At 45.5% G+C, this 15,112-nt stretch overlaps 12 non-coding genes across 12 annotated transcripts; all 12 read left to right on the plus strand.

Moving 5' to 3' along the window:
• Positions 1-371: 371 nt before the first annotated feature.
• Positions 372-562, plus strand: LOC141158063 (U2 spliceosomal RNA). Its single transcript, XR_012248101.1, has one exon. It is a non-coding gene; the product is annotated as a U2 spliceosomal RNA (small nuclear RNA).
• Positions 563-1,681: 1,119 nt separating this feature from the next.
• Positions 1,682-1,872, plus strand: LOC141159762 (U2 spliceosomal RNA). The gene has a single exon (XR_012249761.1). It is a non-coding gene; the product is annotated as a U2 spliceosomal RNA (small nuclear RNA).
• A 1,120-nt stretch (positions 1,873-2,992) lies between these two features.
• LOC141158064 (U2 spliceosomal RNA) lies at positions 2,993-3,183 on the plus strand. The gene has a single exon (XR_012248102.1). It is a non-coding gene; the product is annotated as a U2 spliceosomal RNA (small nuclear RNA).
• Positions 3,184-4,303: 1,120 nt separating this feature from the next.
• On the plus strand, positions 4,304-4,494 carry LOC141158066 (U2 spliceosomal RNA). Its single transcript, XR_012248104.1, has one exon. It is a non-coding gene; the product is annotated as a U2 spliceosomal RNA (small nuclear RNA).
• Positions 4,495-5,614: 1,120 nt separating this feature from the next.
• On the plus strand, positions 5,615-5,805 carry LOC141158067 (U2 spliceosomal RNA). The gene has a single exon (XR_012248105.1). It is a non-coding gene; the product is annotated as a U2 spliceosomal RNA (small nuclear RNA).
• Positions 5,806-6,926: 1,121 nt separating this feature from the next.
• LOC141158068 (U2 spliceosomal RNA) lies at positions 6,927-7,117 on the plus strand. The gene has a single exon (XR_012248106.1). It is a non-coding gene; the product is annotated as a U2 spliceosomal RNA (small nuclear RNA).
• A 1,122-nt stretch (positions 7,118-8,239) lies between these two features.
• LOC141158069 (U2 spliceosomal RNA) lies at positions 8,240-8,430 on the plus strand. Its single transcript, XR_012248107.1, has one exon. It is a non-coding gene; the product is annotated as a U2 spliceosomal RNA (small nuclear RNA).
• Positions 8,431-9,546: 1,116 nt separating this feature from the next.
• On the plus strand, positions 9,547-9,737 carry LOC141158070 (U2 spliceosomal RNA). The gene has a single exon (XR_012248108.1). It is a non-coding gene; the product is annotated as a U2 spliceosomal RNA (small nuclear RNA).
• A 1,126-nt stretch (positions 9,738-10,863) lies between these two features.
• LOC141158072 (U2 spliceosomal RNA) lies at positions 10,864-11,054 on the plus strand. The gene has a single exon (XR_012248110.1). It is a non-coding gene; the product is annotated as a U2 spliceosomal RNA (small nuclear RNA).
• A 1,120-nt stretch (positions 11,055-12,174) lies between these two features.
• LOC141158073 (U2 spliceosomal RNA) lies at positions 12,175-12,365 on the plus strand. Its single transcript, XR_012248111.1, has one exon. It is a non-coding gene; the product is annotated as a U2 spliceosomal RNA (small nuclear RNA).
• Positions 12,366-13,481: 1,116 nt separating this feature from the next.
• LOC141158074 (U2 spliceosomal RNA) lies at positions 13,482-13,672 on the plus strand. The gene has a single exon (XR_012248112.1). It is a non-coding gene; the product is annotated as a U2 spliceosomal RNA (small nuclear RNA).
• Positions 13,673-14,791: 1,119 nt separating this feature from the next.
• Positions 14,792-14,982, plus strand: LOC141158075 (U2 spliceosomal RNA). Its single transcript, XR_012248113.1, has one exon. It is a non-coding gene; the product is annotated as a U2 spliceosomal RNA (small nuclear RNA).
• The last annotated feature ends 130 nt before the right edge of the window (positions 14,983-15,112 follow it).

Below are 15,112 nucleotides of genomic sequence, written 5' to 3' on the forward strand. Positions count from 1 at the left end.
CAGCCACCTTCAGTCTGCTGCTGGACAGCCAGCAGCAGCAGCAGCAGGAGAGGTAATTAATCAGCAACCCTCCTGCTAAGGGTAGACAGCTGCTCGTTCCACCCCCCCCCCGCCTTAATTGGTTCTCCTCCCTTCCAACGGTGTTGAGGCGGGTGGGAACAGCCGGGGGTTGAGGGTACTGTGCTAAAAGAGGTGGAGTTATGCAGATCTAAAACGCGTGGATTGCAGCAGCAGCAAGCCGAAAAGTGCAGGCATGTGAGGGATCTAGAGGTTGACAGCATGTCTTCTTAACGGGAGTCCAGGTGGCCATCTCCACAAATGGACTTTTCAGAATCCTTGGGTGGCACCGTAGTCGGAAACCAATTCTGGTTATCGCTTCTCGGCCTTTTGGCTAAGATCAAGTGTAGTATCTGTTCTTATCAGTTTAATATCTGATACGTCCCCTATCTGGGGACCATATATTAAATGGATTTTTAGAACAGGGAGATGGAAAAAGAGCTTGCTCTGTCCACTCCACGCATTGACCTGGTATTGCAGTATCTCCAGGACCGGTGCACCCCTTCTTTAATGCAGTTTCTAAAATCAGAAAGAATTGAATTCAATGCTTTTTGTTCATTTGGCTTGTTTGTCGGATTTTGGGATGGACTCTTTGGCTTTGCTTTTCTTCTCCTCATTGGATTTTTCATGTTAAAAGTTGCAGAAGCCAGATGACAAGCTCATTTTGGTTCAACTTCAGCAACTGTGCATTGCATTGCCATGTAATGTAATGCAATGCTATCTATCTAGCTCTCCCTCTATACTTCCTTTTGGATAAACAGACATATTAGGCAAGCATTTTGGAGCTTTCACCTAAATAACTACAGGTGGTGAGATAAGCTGCACAATATAATTGACCTTTCAGTATATTGTTGCACACACACCATCTATTTAGCAAATGCCCTTGTTATCAACAGCAGCCTTTTAAACTCACCTGAGCTAACAGGTATGTGAGCTGGTTACTCTGCTGCGCTTAAAATTTCTTTTTTGGTTTGCTACAATGCCTTTTCTGAAACGTTGTCTCCCTCTGCTGGAACACTGACTTCTTTCATTTAATGCCTGCAGACTATAAAAGAGAAACCAACCCAAAAAGTTTGGTTGATTAGTCTGTGGCATTCTTTTAAACTGTTGCTTATGGCGGTCTCTGTGAGCTTCTCAGTGACATTCAGCCATCCAGGTATCCCGCCTGCAGTAGACGGAATGTGGCAACGGAACGCTGGCTGCGCGTGTCATAATAGGCTCTGAGCCTTTATATACCTGCGCACAGCAGCAGCCACCTTCAGTCTGCTGCTGGACAGCCAGCAGCAGCAGCAGCAGCAGGAGAGGTAATTAATCAGCAACCCTCCTGCTAAGGGTAGACAGCTGCTCGTTCCACCCCCCCCCCCGCCTTAATTGGTTCTCCTCCCTTCCAACGGTGTTGAGGCGGGTGGGAACAGCCGGGGGTTGAGGGTACTGTGCTAAAAGAGGTGGAGTTATGCAGATCTAAAACGCGTGGATTGCAGCAGCAGCAAGCCGAAAAGTGCAGGCATGTGAGGGATCTAGAGGTTGACAGCATGTCTTCTTAACGGGAGTCCAGGTGGCCATCTCCACAAATGGACTTTTCAGAATCCTTGGGTGGCACCGTAGTCGGAAACCAATTCTGGTTATCGCTTCTCGGCCTTTTGGCTAAGATCAAGTTTAGTATCTGTTCTTATCAGTTTAATATCTGATACGTCCCCTATCTGGGGACCATATATTAAATGGATTTTTAGAACAGGGAGATGGAAAAAGAGCTTGCTCTGTCCACTCCACGCATTGACCTGGTATTGCAGTATCTCCAGGACCGGTGCACCCCTTCTTTAATGCAGTTTCTAAAATCAGAAAGAATTGAATTCAATGCTTTTTGTTCATTTGGCTTGTTTGTCGGATTTTGGGATGGACTCTTTGGCTTTGCTTTTCTTCTCCTCATTGGATTTTTCATGTTAAAAGTTGCAGAAGCCAGATGACAAGCTCATTTTGGTTCAACTTCAGCAACTGTGCATTGCATTGCCATGTAATGTAATGCAATGCTATCTATCTAGCTCTCCCTCTATACTTCCTTTTGGATAAACAGACATATTAGGCAAGCATTTTGGAGCTTTCACCTAAATAACTACAGGTGGTGAGATAAGCTGCACAATATAATTGACCTTTCAGTATATTGTTGCACACACACCATCTATTTAGCAAATGCCCTTGTTATCAACAGCAGCCTTTTAAACTCACCTGAGCTAACAGGTATGTGAGCTGGTTACTCTGCTGCGCTTAAAATTTCTTTTTTGGTTTGCTACAATGCCTTTTCTGAAACGTTGTCTCCCTCTGCTGGAACACTGACTTCTTTCATTTAATGCCTGCAGACTATAAAAGAGAAACCAACCCAAAAAGTTTGGTTGATTAGTCTGTGGCATTCTTTTAAACTGTTGCTTATGGCGGTCTCTGTGAGCTTCTCAGTGACATTCAGCCATCCAGGTATCCCGCCTGCAGTAGACGGAATGTGGCAATGGAACGCTGGCTGCGCGTGTCATAATAGGCTCTGAGCCTTTATATACCTGCGCACAGCAGCAGCCACCTTCAGTCTGCTGCTGGACAGCCAGCAGCAGCAGCAGCAGCAGGAGAGGTAATTAATCAGCAACCCTCCTGCTAAGGGTAGACAGCTGCTCGTTCCACCCCCCCCCCCCGCCTTAATTGGTTCTCCTCCCTTCCAACGGTGTTGAGGCGGGTGGGAACTGCCGGGGGTTGAGGGTACTGTGCTAAAAGAGGTGGAGTTATGCAGATCTAAAACGCGTGGATTGCAGCAGCAGCAAGCCGAAAAGTGCAGGCATGTGAGGGATCTAGAGGTTGACAGCATGTCTTCTTAACGGGAGTCCAGGTGGCCATCTCCACAAATGGACTTTTCAGAATCCTTGGGTGGCACCGTAGTCGGAAACCAATTCTGGTTATCGCTTCTCGGCCTTTTGGCTAAGATCAAGTGTAGTATCTGTTCTTATCAGTTTAATATCTGATACGTCCCCTATCTGGGGACCATATATTAAATGGATTTTTAGAACAGGGAGATGGAAAAAGAGCTTGCTCTGTCCACTCCACGCATTGACCTGGTATTGCAGTATCTCCAGGACCGGTGCACCCCTTCTTTAATGCAGTTTCTAAAATCAGAAAGAATTGAATTCAATGCTTTTTGTTCATTTGGCTTGTTTGTCGGATTTTGGGATGGACTCTTTGGCTTTGCTTTTCTTCTCCTCATTGGATTTTTCATGTTAAAAGTTGCAGAAGCCAGATGACAAGCTCATTTTGGTTCAACTTCAGCAACTGTGCATTGCATTGCCATGTAATGTAATGCAATGCTATCTATCTAGCTCTCCCTCTATACTTCCTTTTGGATAAACAGACATATTAGGCAAGCATTTTGGAGCTTTCAAATAAATAACTACAGGTGGTGAGATAAGCTGCACAATATAATTGACCTTTCAGTATATTGTTGCACACACACCATCTATTTAGCAAATGCCCTTGTTATCAACAGCAGCCTTTTAAACTCACCTGATCTAAGAGGTATGTGAGCTGGTTACTCTGCTGCGCTTAAAATTTCTTTTTTGGTTTGCTACAATGCCTTTTCTGAAACGTTGTCTCCCTCTGCTGGAACACTGACTTCTTTCATTTAATGCCTGCAGACTATAAAAGAGAAACCAACCCAAAAAGTTTGGTTGATTAGTCTGTGGCATTCTTTTAAACTGTTGCTTATGGCGGTCTCTGTGAGCTTCTCAATGACATTCAGCCATCCAGGTATCCCGCCTGCAGTAGACGGAATGTGGCAATGGAACGCTGGCTGCGCGTGTCATAATAGGCTCTGAGCCTTTATATACCTGCGCACAGCAGCAGCCACCTTCAGTCTGCTGCTGGACAGCCAGCAGCAGCAGCAGCAGCAGGAGAGGTAATTAATCAGCAACCCTCCTGCTAAGGGTAGACAGCTGCTCGTTCCACACCCCCCCCCCGCCTTAATTGGTTCTCCTCCCTTCCAACGGTGTTGAGGCGGGTGGGAACAGCCGGGGGTTGAGGGTACTGTGCTAAAAGAGGTGGAGTTATGCAGATCTAAAACGCGTGGATTGCAGCAGCAGCAAGCCGAAAAGTGCAGGCATGTGAGGGATCTAGAGGTTGACAGCATGTCTTCTTAACGGGAGTCCAGGTGGCCATCTCCACAAATGGACTTTTCAGAATCCTTGGGTGGCACCGTAGTCGGAAACCAATTCTGGTTATCGCTTCTCGGCCTTTTGGCTAAGATCAAGTGTAGTATCTGTTCTTATCAGTTTAATATCTGATACGTCCCCTATCTGGGGACCATATATTAAATGGATTTTTAGAACAGGGAGATGGAAAAAGAGCTTGCTCTGTCCACTCCACGCATTGACCTGGTATTGCAGTATCTCCAGGACCGGTGCACCCCTTCTTTAATGCAGTTTCTAAAATCAGAAAGAATTGAATTCAATGCTTTTTGTTCATTTGGCTTGTTTGTCGGATTTTGGGATGGACTCTTTGGCTTTGCTTTTCTTCTCCTCATTGGATTTTTCATGTTAAAAGTTGCAGAAGCCAGATGACAAGCTCATTTTGGTTCAACTTCAGCAACTGTGCATTGCATTGCCATGTAATGTAATGCAATGCTATCTATCTAGCTCTCCCTCTATACTTCCTTTTGGATAAACAGACATATTAGGCAAGCATTTTGGAGCTTTCACCTAAATAACTACAGGTGGTGAGATAAGTTGCACAATATAATTGACCTTTCAGTATATTGTTGCACACACACCATCTATTTAGCAAATGCCCTTGTTATCAACAGCAGCCTTTTAAACTCACCTGAGCTAACAGGTATGTGAGCTGGTTACTCTGCTGCGCTTAAAATTTCTTTTTTGGTTTGCTACAATGCCTTTTCTGAAACGTTGTCTCCCTCTGCTGGAACACTGACTTCTTTCATTTAATGCCTGCAGACTATAAAAGAGAAACCAACCCAAAAAGTTTGGTTGATTAGTCTGTGGCATTCTTTTAAACTGTTGCTTATGGCGGTCTCTGTGAGCTTCTCAGTGACATTCAGCCATCCAGGTATCCCGCCTGCAGTAGACGGAATGTGGCAATGGAACGCTGGCTGCGCGTGTCATAATAGGCTCTGAGCCTTTATATACCTGCGCACAGCAGCAGCCACCTTCAGTCTGCTGCTGGACAGCCAGCAGCAGCAGCAGCAGCAGGAGAGGTAATTAATCAGCAACCCTCCTGCTAAGGGTAGACAGCTGCTCGTTCCACCCCCCCCCCCCGCCTTAATTGGTTCTCCTCCCTTCCAACGGTGTTGAGGCGGGTGGGAACAGCCGGGGGTTGAGGGTACTGTGCTAAAAGAGGTGGAGTTATGCAGATCTAAAACGCGTTGATTGCAGCAGCAGCAAGCCGAAAAGTGCAGGCATGTGAGGGATCTAGAGGTTGACAGCATGTCTTCTTAACGGGAGTCCAGGTGGCCATCTCCACAAATGGACTTTTCAGAATCCTTGGGTGGCACCGTAGTCGGAAACCAATTCTGGTTATCGCTTCTCGGCCTTTTGGCTAAGATCAAGTGTAGTATCTGTTCTTATCAGTTTAATATCTGATACGTCCCCTATCTGGGGACCATATATTAAATGGATTTTTAGAACAGGGAGATGGAAAAAGAGCTTGCTCTGTCCACTCCACGCATTGACCTGGTATTGCAGTATCTCCAGGACCGGTGCACCCCTTCTTTAATGCAGTTTCTAAAATCAGAAAGAATTGAATTCAATGCTTTTTGTTCATTTGGCTTGTTTGTCGGATTTTGGGATGGACTCTTTGGCTTTGCTTTTCTTCTCCTCATTGGATTTTTCATGTTAAAAGTTGCAGAAGCCAGATGACAAGCTCATTTTGGTTCAACTTCAGCAACTGTGCATTGCATTGCCATGTAATGTAATGCAATGCTATCTATCTAGCTCTCCCTCTATACTTCCTTTTGGATAAACAGACATATTAGGCAAGCATTTTGGAGCTTTCACCTAAATAACTACAGGTGGTGAGATAAGCTGCACAATATAATTGACCTTTCAGTATATTGTTGCACACACACCATCTATTTAGCAAATGCCCTTGTTATCAACAGCAGCCTTTTAAACTCACCTGAGCTAACAGGTATGTGAGCTGGTTACTCTGCTGCGCTTAAAATTTCTTTTTTGGTTTGCTACAATGCCTTTTCTGAAACGTTGTCTCCCTCTGCTGGAACACTGACTTCTTTCATTTAATGCCTGCAGACTATAAAAGAGAAACCAACCCAAAAAGTTTGGTTGATTAGTCTGTGGCATTCTTTTAAACTATTGCTTATGGCGGTCTCTGTGAGCTTCTCAGTGACATTCAGCCATCCAGGTATCCAGCCTGCAGTAGACGGAATGTGGCAATGGAACGCTGGCTGCGCGTGTCATAATAGGCTCTGAGCCTTTATATACCTGCGCACAGCAGCAGCCACCTTCAGTCTGCTGCTGGACAGCCAGCAGCAGCAGCAGCAGCAGGAGAGGTAATTAATCAGCAACCCTCCTGCTAAGGGTAGACAGCTGCTCGTTCCACCCCCCCCCCCCCGCCTTAATTGGTTCTCCTCCCTTCCAACGGTGTTGAGGCGGGTGGGAACAGCCGGGGGTTGAGGGTACTGTGCTAAAAGAGGTGGAGTTATGCAGATCTAAAACGCGTGGATTGCAGCAGCAGCAAGCCGAAAAGTGCAGGCATGTGAGGGATCTAGAGGTTGACAGCATGTCTTCTTAACGGGAGTCCAGGTGGCCATCTCCACAAATGGACTTTTCAGAATCCTTGGGTGGCACCGTAGTCGGAAACCAATTCTGGTTATCGCTTCTCGGCCTTTTGGCTAAGATCAAGTGTAGTATCTGTTCTTATCAGTTTAATATCTGATACGTCCCCTATCTGGGGACCATATATTAAATGGATTTTTAGAACAGGGAGATGGAAAAAGAGCTTGCTCTGTCCACTCCACGCATTGACCTGGTATTGCAGTATCTCCAGGACCGGTGCACCCCTTCTTTAATGCAGTTTCTAAAATCAGAAAGAATTGAATTCAATGCTTTTTGTTCATTTGGCTTGTTTGTCGGATTTTGGGATGGACTCTTTGGCTTTGCTTTTCTTCTCCTCATTGGATTTTTCATGTTAAAAGTTGCAGAAGCCAGATGACAAGCTCATTTTGGTTCAACTTCAGCAACTGTGCATTGCATTGCCATGTAATGTAATGCAATGCTATCTATCTAGCTCTCCCTCTATACTTCCTTTTGGATAAACAGACATATTAGGCAAGCATTTTGGAGCTTTCACCTAAATAACTACAGGTGGTGAGATAAGCTGCACAATATAATTGACCTTTCAGTATATTGTTGCACACACACCATCTATTTAGCAAATGCCCTTGTTATCAACAGCAGCCTTTTAAACTCACCTGAGCTAACAGGTATGTGAGCTGGTTACTCTGCTGCGCTTAAAATTTCTTTTTTGGTTTGCTACAATGCCTTTTCTGAAACGTTGTCTCCCTCTGCTGGAACACTGACTTCTTTCATTTAATGCCTGCAGACTATAAAAGAGAAACCAACCCAAAAAGTTTGGTTGATTAGTCTGTGGCATTCTTTTAAACTGTTGCTTATGGCGGTCTCTGTGAGCTTCTCAGTGACATTCAGCCATCCAGGTATCCCGCCTGCAGTAGACGGAATGTGGCAACGGAACGCTGGCTGCGCGTGTCATAATAGGCTCTGAGCCTTTATATACCTGCGCACAGCAGCAGCCACCTTCAGTCTGCTGCTGGACAGCCAGCAGCAGCAGCAGCAGCAGGAGAGGTAATTAATCAGCAACCCTCCTGCTAAGGGTAGACAGCTGCTCGTTCCACCCCCCCCCCCCCCGCCTTAATTGGTTCTCCTCCCTTCCAACGGTGTTGAGGCGGGTGGGAACAGCCGGGGGTTGAGGGTACTGTGCTAAAAGAGGTGGAGTTATGCAGATCTAAAACGCGTGGATTGCAGCAGCAGCAAGCCGAAAAGTGCAGGCATGTGAGGGATCTAGAGGTTGACAGCATGTCTTCTTAACGGGAGTCCAGGTGGCCATCTCCACAAATGGACTTTTCAGAATCCTTGGGTGGCACCGTAGTCGGAAACCAATTCTGGTTATCGCTTCTCGGCCTTTTGGCTAAGATCAAGTGTAGTATCTGTTCTTATCAGTTTAATATCTGATACGTCCCCTATCTGGGGACCATATATTAAATGGATTTTTAGAACAGGGAGATGGAAAAAGAGCTTGCTCTGTCCACTCCACGCATTGACCTGGTATTGCAGTATCTCCAGGACCGGTGCACCCCTTCTTTAATGCAGTTTCTAAAATCAGAAAGAATTGAATTCAATGCTTTTTGTTCATTTGGCTTGTTTGTCGGATTTTGGGATGGACTCTTTGGCTTTGCTTTTCTTCTCCTCATTGGATTTTTCATGTTAAAAGTTGCAGAAGCCAGATGACAAGCTCATTTTGGTTCAACTTCAGCAACTGTGCATTGCATTGCCATGTAATGTAATGCAATGCTATCTATCTAGCTCTCCCTCTATACTTCCTTTTGGATAAACAGACATATTAGGCAAGCATTTTGGAGCTTTCACCTAAATAACTACAGGTGGTGAGATAAGCTGCACAATATAATTGACCTTTCAGTATATTGTTGCACACACACCATCTATTTAGCAAATGCCCTTGTTATCAACAGCAGCCTTTTAAACTCACCTGAGCTAACAGGTATGTGAGCTGGTTACTCTGCTGCGCTTAAAATTTCTTTTTTGGTTTGCTACAATGCCTTTTCTGAAACGTTGTCTCCCTCTGCTGGAACACTGACTTCTTTCATTTAATGCCTGCAGACTATAAAAGAGAAACCAACCCAAAAAGTTTGGTTGATTAGTCTGTGGCATTCTTTTAAACTGTTGCTTATGGCGGTCTCTGTGAGCTTCTCAGTGACATTCAGCCATCCAGGTATCCCGCCTGCAGTAGACGGAATGTGGCAACGGAACGCTGGCTGCGCGTGTCATAATAGGCTCTGAGCCTTTATATACCTGCGCACAGCAGCAGCCACCTTCAGTCTGCTGCTGGACAGCCAGCAGCAGCAGCAGCAGGAGAGGTAATTAATCAGCAACCCTCCTGCTAAGGGTAGACAGCTGCTCGTTCCACCCCCCCCCCCGCCTTAATTGGTTCTCCTCCCTTCCAACGGTGTTGAGGCGGGTGGGAACAGCCGGGGGTTGAGGGTACTGTGCTAAAAGAGGTGGAGTTATGCAGATCTAAAACGCGTGGATTGCAGCAGCAGCAAGCCGAAAAGTGCAGGCATGTGAGGGATCTAGAGGTTGACAGCATGTCTTCTTAACGGGAGTCCAGGTGGCCATCTCCACAAATGGACTTTTCAGAATCCTTGGGTGGCACCGTAGTCGGAAACCAATTCTGGTTATCGCTTCTCGGCCTTTTGGCTAAGATCAAGTGTAGTATCTGTTCTTATCAGTTTAATATCTGATACGTCCCCTATCTGGGGACCATATATTAAATGGATTTTTAGAACAGGGAGATGGAAAAAGAGCTTGCTCTGTCCACTCCACGCATTGACCTGGTATTGCAGTATCTCCAGGACCGGTGCACCCCTTCTTTAATGCAGTTTCTAAAATCAGAAAGAATTGAATTCAATGCTTTTTGTTCATTTGGCTTGTTTGTCGGATTTTGGGATGGACTCTTTGGCTTTGCTTTTCTTCTCCTCATTGGATTTTTCATGTTAAAAGTTGCAGAAGCCAGATGACAAGCTCATTTTGGTTCAACTTCAGCAACTGTGCATTGCATTGCCATGTAATGTAATGCAATGCTATCTATCTAGCTCTCCCTCTATACTTCCTTTTGGATAAACAGACATATTAGGCAAGCATTTTGGAGCTTTCACCTAAATAACTACAGGTGGTGAGATAAGCTGCACAATATAATTGACCTTTCAGTATATTGTTGCACACACACCATCTATTTAGCAAATGCCCTTGTTATCAACAGCAGCCTTTTAAACTCACCTGAGCTAACAGGTATGTGAGCTGGTTACTCTGCTGCGCTTAAAATTTCTTTTTTGGTTTGCTACAATGCCTTTTCTGAAACGTTGTCTCCCTCTGCTGGAACACTGACTTCTTTCATTTAATGCCTGCAGACTATAAAAGAGAAACCAACCCAAAAAGTTTGGTTGATTAGTCTGTGGCATTCTTTTAAACTGTTGCTTATGGCGGTCTCTGTGAGCTTCTCAGTGACATTCAGCCATCCAGGTATCCCGCCTGCAGTAGACGGAATGTGGCAATGGAACGCTGGCTGCGCGTGTCATAATAGGCTCTGAGCCTTTATATACCTGCGCACAGCAGCAGCCACCTTCAGTCTGCTGCTGGACAGCCAGCAGCAGCAGCAGCAACAGCAGGAGAGGTAATTAATCAGCAACCCTCCTGCTAAGGGTAGACAGCTGCTCGTTCCACCCCCCCCCCCCCCCGCCTTAATTGGTTCTCCTCCCTTCCAACGGTGTTGAGGCGGGTGGGAACAGCCGGGGGTTGAGGGTACTGTGCTAAAAGAGGTGGAGTTATGCAGATCTAAAACGCGTGGATTGCAGCAGCAGCAAGCCGAAAAGTGCAGGCATGTGAGGGATCTAGAGGTTGACAGCATGTCTTCTTAACGGGAGTCCAGGTGGCCATCTCCACAAATGGACTTTTCAGAATCCTTGGGTGGCACCGTAGTCGGAAACCAATTCTGGTTATCGCTTCTCGGCCTTTTGGCTAAGATCAAGTGTAGTATCTGTTCTTATCAGTTTAATATCTGATACGTCCCCTATCTGGGGACCATATATTAAATGGATTTTTAGAACAGGGAGATGGAAAAAGAGCTTGCTCTGTCCACTCCACGCATTGACCTGGTATTGCAGTATCTCCAGGACCGGTGCACCCCTTCTTTAATGCAGTTTCTAAAATCAGAAAGAATTGAATTCAATGCTTTTTGTTCATTTGGCTTGTTTGTCGGATTTTGGGATGGACTCTTTGGCTTTGCTTTTCTTCTCCTCATTGGATTTTTCATGTTAAAAGTTGCAGAAGCCAGATGACAAGCTCATTTTGGTTCAACTTCAGCAACTGTGCATTGCATTGCCATGTAATGTAATGCAATGCTATCTATCTAGCTCTCCCTCTATACTTCCTTTTGGATAAACAGACATATTAGGCAAGCATTTTGGAGCTTTCACCTAAATAACTACAGGTGGTGAGATAAGCTGCACAATATAATTGACCTTTCAGTATATTGTTGCACACACACCATCTATTTAGCAAATGCCCTTGTTATCAACAGCAGCCTTTTAAACTCACCTGAGCTAACAGGTATGTGAGCTGGTTACTCTGCTGCGCTTAAAATTTCTTTTTTGGTTTGCTACAATGCCTTTTCTGAAACGTTGTCTCCCTCTGCTGGAACACTGACTTCTTTCATTTAATGCCTGCAGACTATAAAAGAGAAACCAACCCAAAAAGTTTGGTTGATTAGTCTGTGGCATTCTTTTAAACTGTTGCTTATGGCGGTCTCTGTGAGCTTCTCAGTGACATTCAGCCATCCAGGTATCCCGCCTGCAGTAGACGGAATGTGGCAACGGAACGCTGGCTGCGCGTGTCATAATAGGCTCTGAGCCTTTATATACCTGCGCACAGCAGCAGCCACCTTCAGTCTGCTGCTGGACAGCCAGCAGCAGCAGCAGCAGCAGGAGAGGTAATTAATCAGCAACCCTCCTGCTAAGGGTAGACAGCTGCTCGTTCCACCCCCCCCCCCCGCCTTAATTGGTTCTCCTCCCTTCCAACGGTGTTGAGGCGGGTGGGAACAGCCGGGGGTTGAGGGTACTGTGCTAAAAGAGGTGGAGTTATGCAGATCTAAAACGCGTGGATTGCAGCAGCAGCAAGCCGAAAAGTGCAGGCATGTGAGGGATCTAGAGGTTGACAGCATGTCTTCTTAACGGGAGTCCAGGTGGCCATCTCCACAAATGGACTTTTCAGAATCCTTGGGTGGCACCGTAGTCGGAAACCAATTCTGGTTATCGCTTCTCGGCCTTTTGGCTAAGATCAAGTGTAGTATCTGTTCTTATCAGTTTAATATCTGATACGTCCCCTATCTGGGGACCATATATTAAATGGATTTTTAGAACAGGGAGATGGAAAAAGAGCTTGCTCTGTCCACTCCACGCATTGACCTGGTATTGCAGTATCTCCAGGACCGGTGCACCCCTTCTTTAATGCAGTTTCTAAAATCAGAAAGAATTGAATTCAATGCTTTTTGTTCATTTGGCTTGTTTGTCGGATTTTGGGATGGACTCTTTGGCTTTGCTTTTCTTCTCCTCATTGGATTTTTCATGTTAAAAGTTGCAGAAGCCAGATGACAAGCTCATTTTGGTTCAACTTCAGCAACTGTGCATTGCATTGCCATGTAATGTAATGCAATGCTATCTATCTAGCTCTCCCTCTATACTTCCTTTTGGATAAACAGACATATTAGGCAAGCATTTTGGAGCTTTCACCTAAATAACTACAGGTGGTGAGATAAGCTGCACAATATAATTGACCTTTCAGTATATTGTTGCACACACACCATCTATTTAGCAAATGCCCTTGTTATCAACAGCAGCCTTTTAAACTCACCTGAGCTAACAGGTATGTGAGCTGGTTACTCTGCTGCGCTTAAAATTTCTTTTTTGGTTTGCTACAATGCCTTTTCTGAACCGTTGTCTCCCTCTGCTGGAACACTGACTTCTTTCATTTAATGCCTGCAGACTATAAAAGAGAAACCAACCCAAAAAGTTTGGTTGATTAGTCTGTGGCATTCTTTTAAACTGTTGCTTATGGCGGTCTCTGTGAGCTTCTCAGTGACATTCAGCCATCCAGGTATCCCGCCTGCAGTAGACGGAATGTGGCAATGGAACGCTGGCTGCGCGTGTCATAATAGGCTCTGAGCCTTTATATACCTGCGCACAGCAGCAGCCACCTTCAGTCTGCTGCTGGACAGCCAGCAGCAGCAGCAGCAGGAGAGGTAGTTAATCAGCAACCCTCCTGCTAAGGGTAGACAGCTGCTCGTTCCACCCCCCCCCCCGCCTTAATTGGTTCTCCTCCCTTCCAATGGTGTTGAGGCGGGTGGGAACTGCCGGGGGTTGAGGGTACTGTGCTAAAAGAGGTGGAGTTATGCAGATCTAAAACGCGTGGATTGCAGCAGCAGCAAGCCGAAAAGTGCAGGCATGTGAGGGATCTAGAGGTTGACAGCATGTCTTCTTAACGGGAGTCCAGGTGGCCATCTCCACAAATGGACTTTTCAGAATCCTTGGGTGGCACCGTAGTCGGAAACCAATTCTGGTTATCGCTTCTCGGCCTTTTGGCTAAGATCAAGTGTAGTATCTGTTCTTATCAGTTTAATATCTGATACGTCCCCTATCTGGGGACCATATATTAAATGGATTTTTAGAACAGGGAGATGGAAAAAGAGCTTGCTCTGTCCACTCCACGCATTGACCTGGTATTGCAGTATCTCCAGGACCGGTGCACCCCTTCTTTAATGCAGTTTCTAAAATCAGAAAGAATTGAATTCAATGCTTTTTGTTCATTTGGCTTGTTTGTCGGATTTTGGGATGGACTCTTTGGCTTTGCTTTTCTTCTCCTCATTGGATTTTTCATGTTAAAAGTTGCAGAAGCCAGATGACAAGCTCATTTTGGTTCAACTTCAGCAACTGTGCATTGCATTGCCATGTAATGTAATGCAATGCTATCTATCTAGCTCTCCCTCTATACTTCCTTTTGGATAAACAGACATATTAGGCAAGCATTTTGGAGCTTTCACCTAAATAACTACAGGTGGTGAAATAAGCTGCACAATATAATTGACCTTTCAGTATATTGTTGCACACACACCATCTATTTAGCAAATGCCCTTGTTATCAACAGCAGCCTTTTAAACTCACCTGAGCTAACAGGTATGTGAGCTGGTTACTCTGCTGCGCTTAAAATTTCTTTTTTGGTTTGCTACAATGCCTTTTCTGAAACGTTGTCTCCCTCTGCTGGAACACTGACTTCTTTCATTTAATGCCTGCAGACTATAAAAGAGAAACCAACCCAAAAAGTTTGGTTGATTAGTCTGTGGCATTCTTTTAAACTGTTGCTTATGGCGGTCTCTGTGAGCTTCTCAGTGACATTCAGCCATCCAGGTATCCCGCCTGCAGTAGACGGAATGTGGCAATGGAACGCTGGCTGCGCGTGTCATAATAGGCTCTGAGCCTTTATATACCTGCGCACAGCAGCAGCCACCTTCAGTCTGCTGCTGGACAGCCAGCAGCAGCAGCAGCAGCAGGAGAGGTAATTAATCAGCAACCCTCCTGCTAAGGGTAGACAGCTGCTCGTTCCACCCCCCCCCCCGCCTTAATTGGTTCTCCTCCCTTCCAACGGTGTTGAGGCGGGTGGGAACTGCCGGGGGTTGAGGGTACTGTGCTAAAAGAGGTGGAGTTATGCAGATCTAAAACGCGTGGATTGCAGCAGCAGCAAGCCGAAAAGTGCAGGCATGTGAGGGATCTAGAGGTTGACAGCATGTCTTCTTAACGGGAGTCCAGGTGGCCATCTCCACAAATGGACTTTTCAGAATCCTTGGGTGGCACCGTAGTCGGAAACCAATTCTGGTTATCGCTTCTCGGCCTTTTGGCTAAGATCAAGTGTAGTATCTGTTCTTATCAGTTTAATATCTGATACGTCCCCTATCTGGGGACCATATATTAAATGGATTTTTAGAACAGGGAGATGGAAAAAGAGCTTGCTCTGTCCACTCCACGCATTGACCTGGTATTGCAGTATCTCCAGGACCGGTGCACCCCTTCTTTAATGCAGTTTCTAAAATCAGAAAGAATTGAATTCAATGCTTTTTGTTCATTTGGCTTGTTTGTCGGATTTTGGGATGGACTCTTTGGCTTTGCTTTTCTTCTCCTCATTGGATTTTTCATGTTAAA

The sequence above is a fragment of the Phyllobates terribilis genome, unplaced genomic scaffold, assembly GCF_046119375.1.
Source record: "Phyllobates terribilis strain yellow unplaced genomic scaffold, ASM4611937v1 Scaffold_8__6_contigs__length_399053987, whole genome shotgun sequence".
In the NCBI taxonomy this organism is placed as follows: domain Eukaryota; kingdom Metazoa; phylum Chordata; class Amphibia; order Anura; family Dendrobatidae; genus Phyllobates; species Phyllobates terribilis.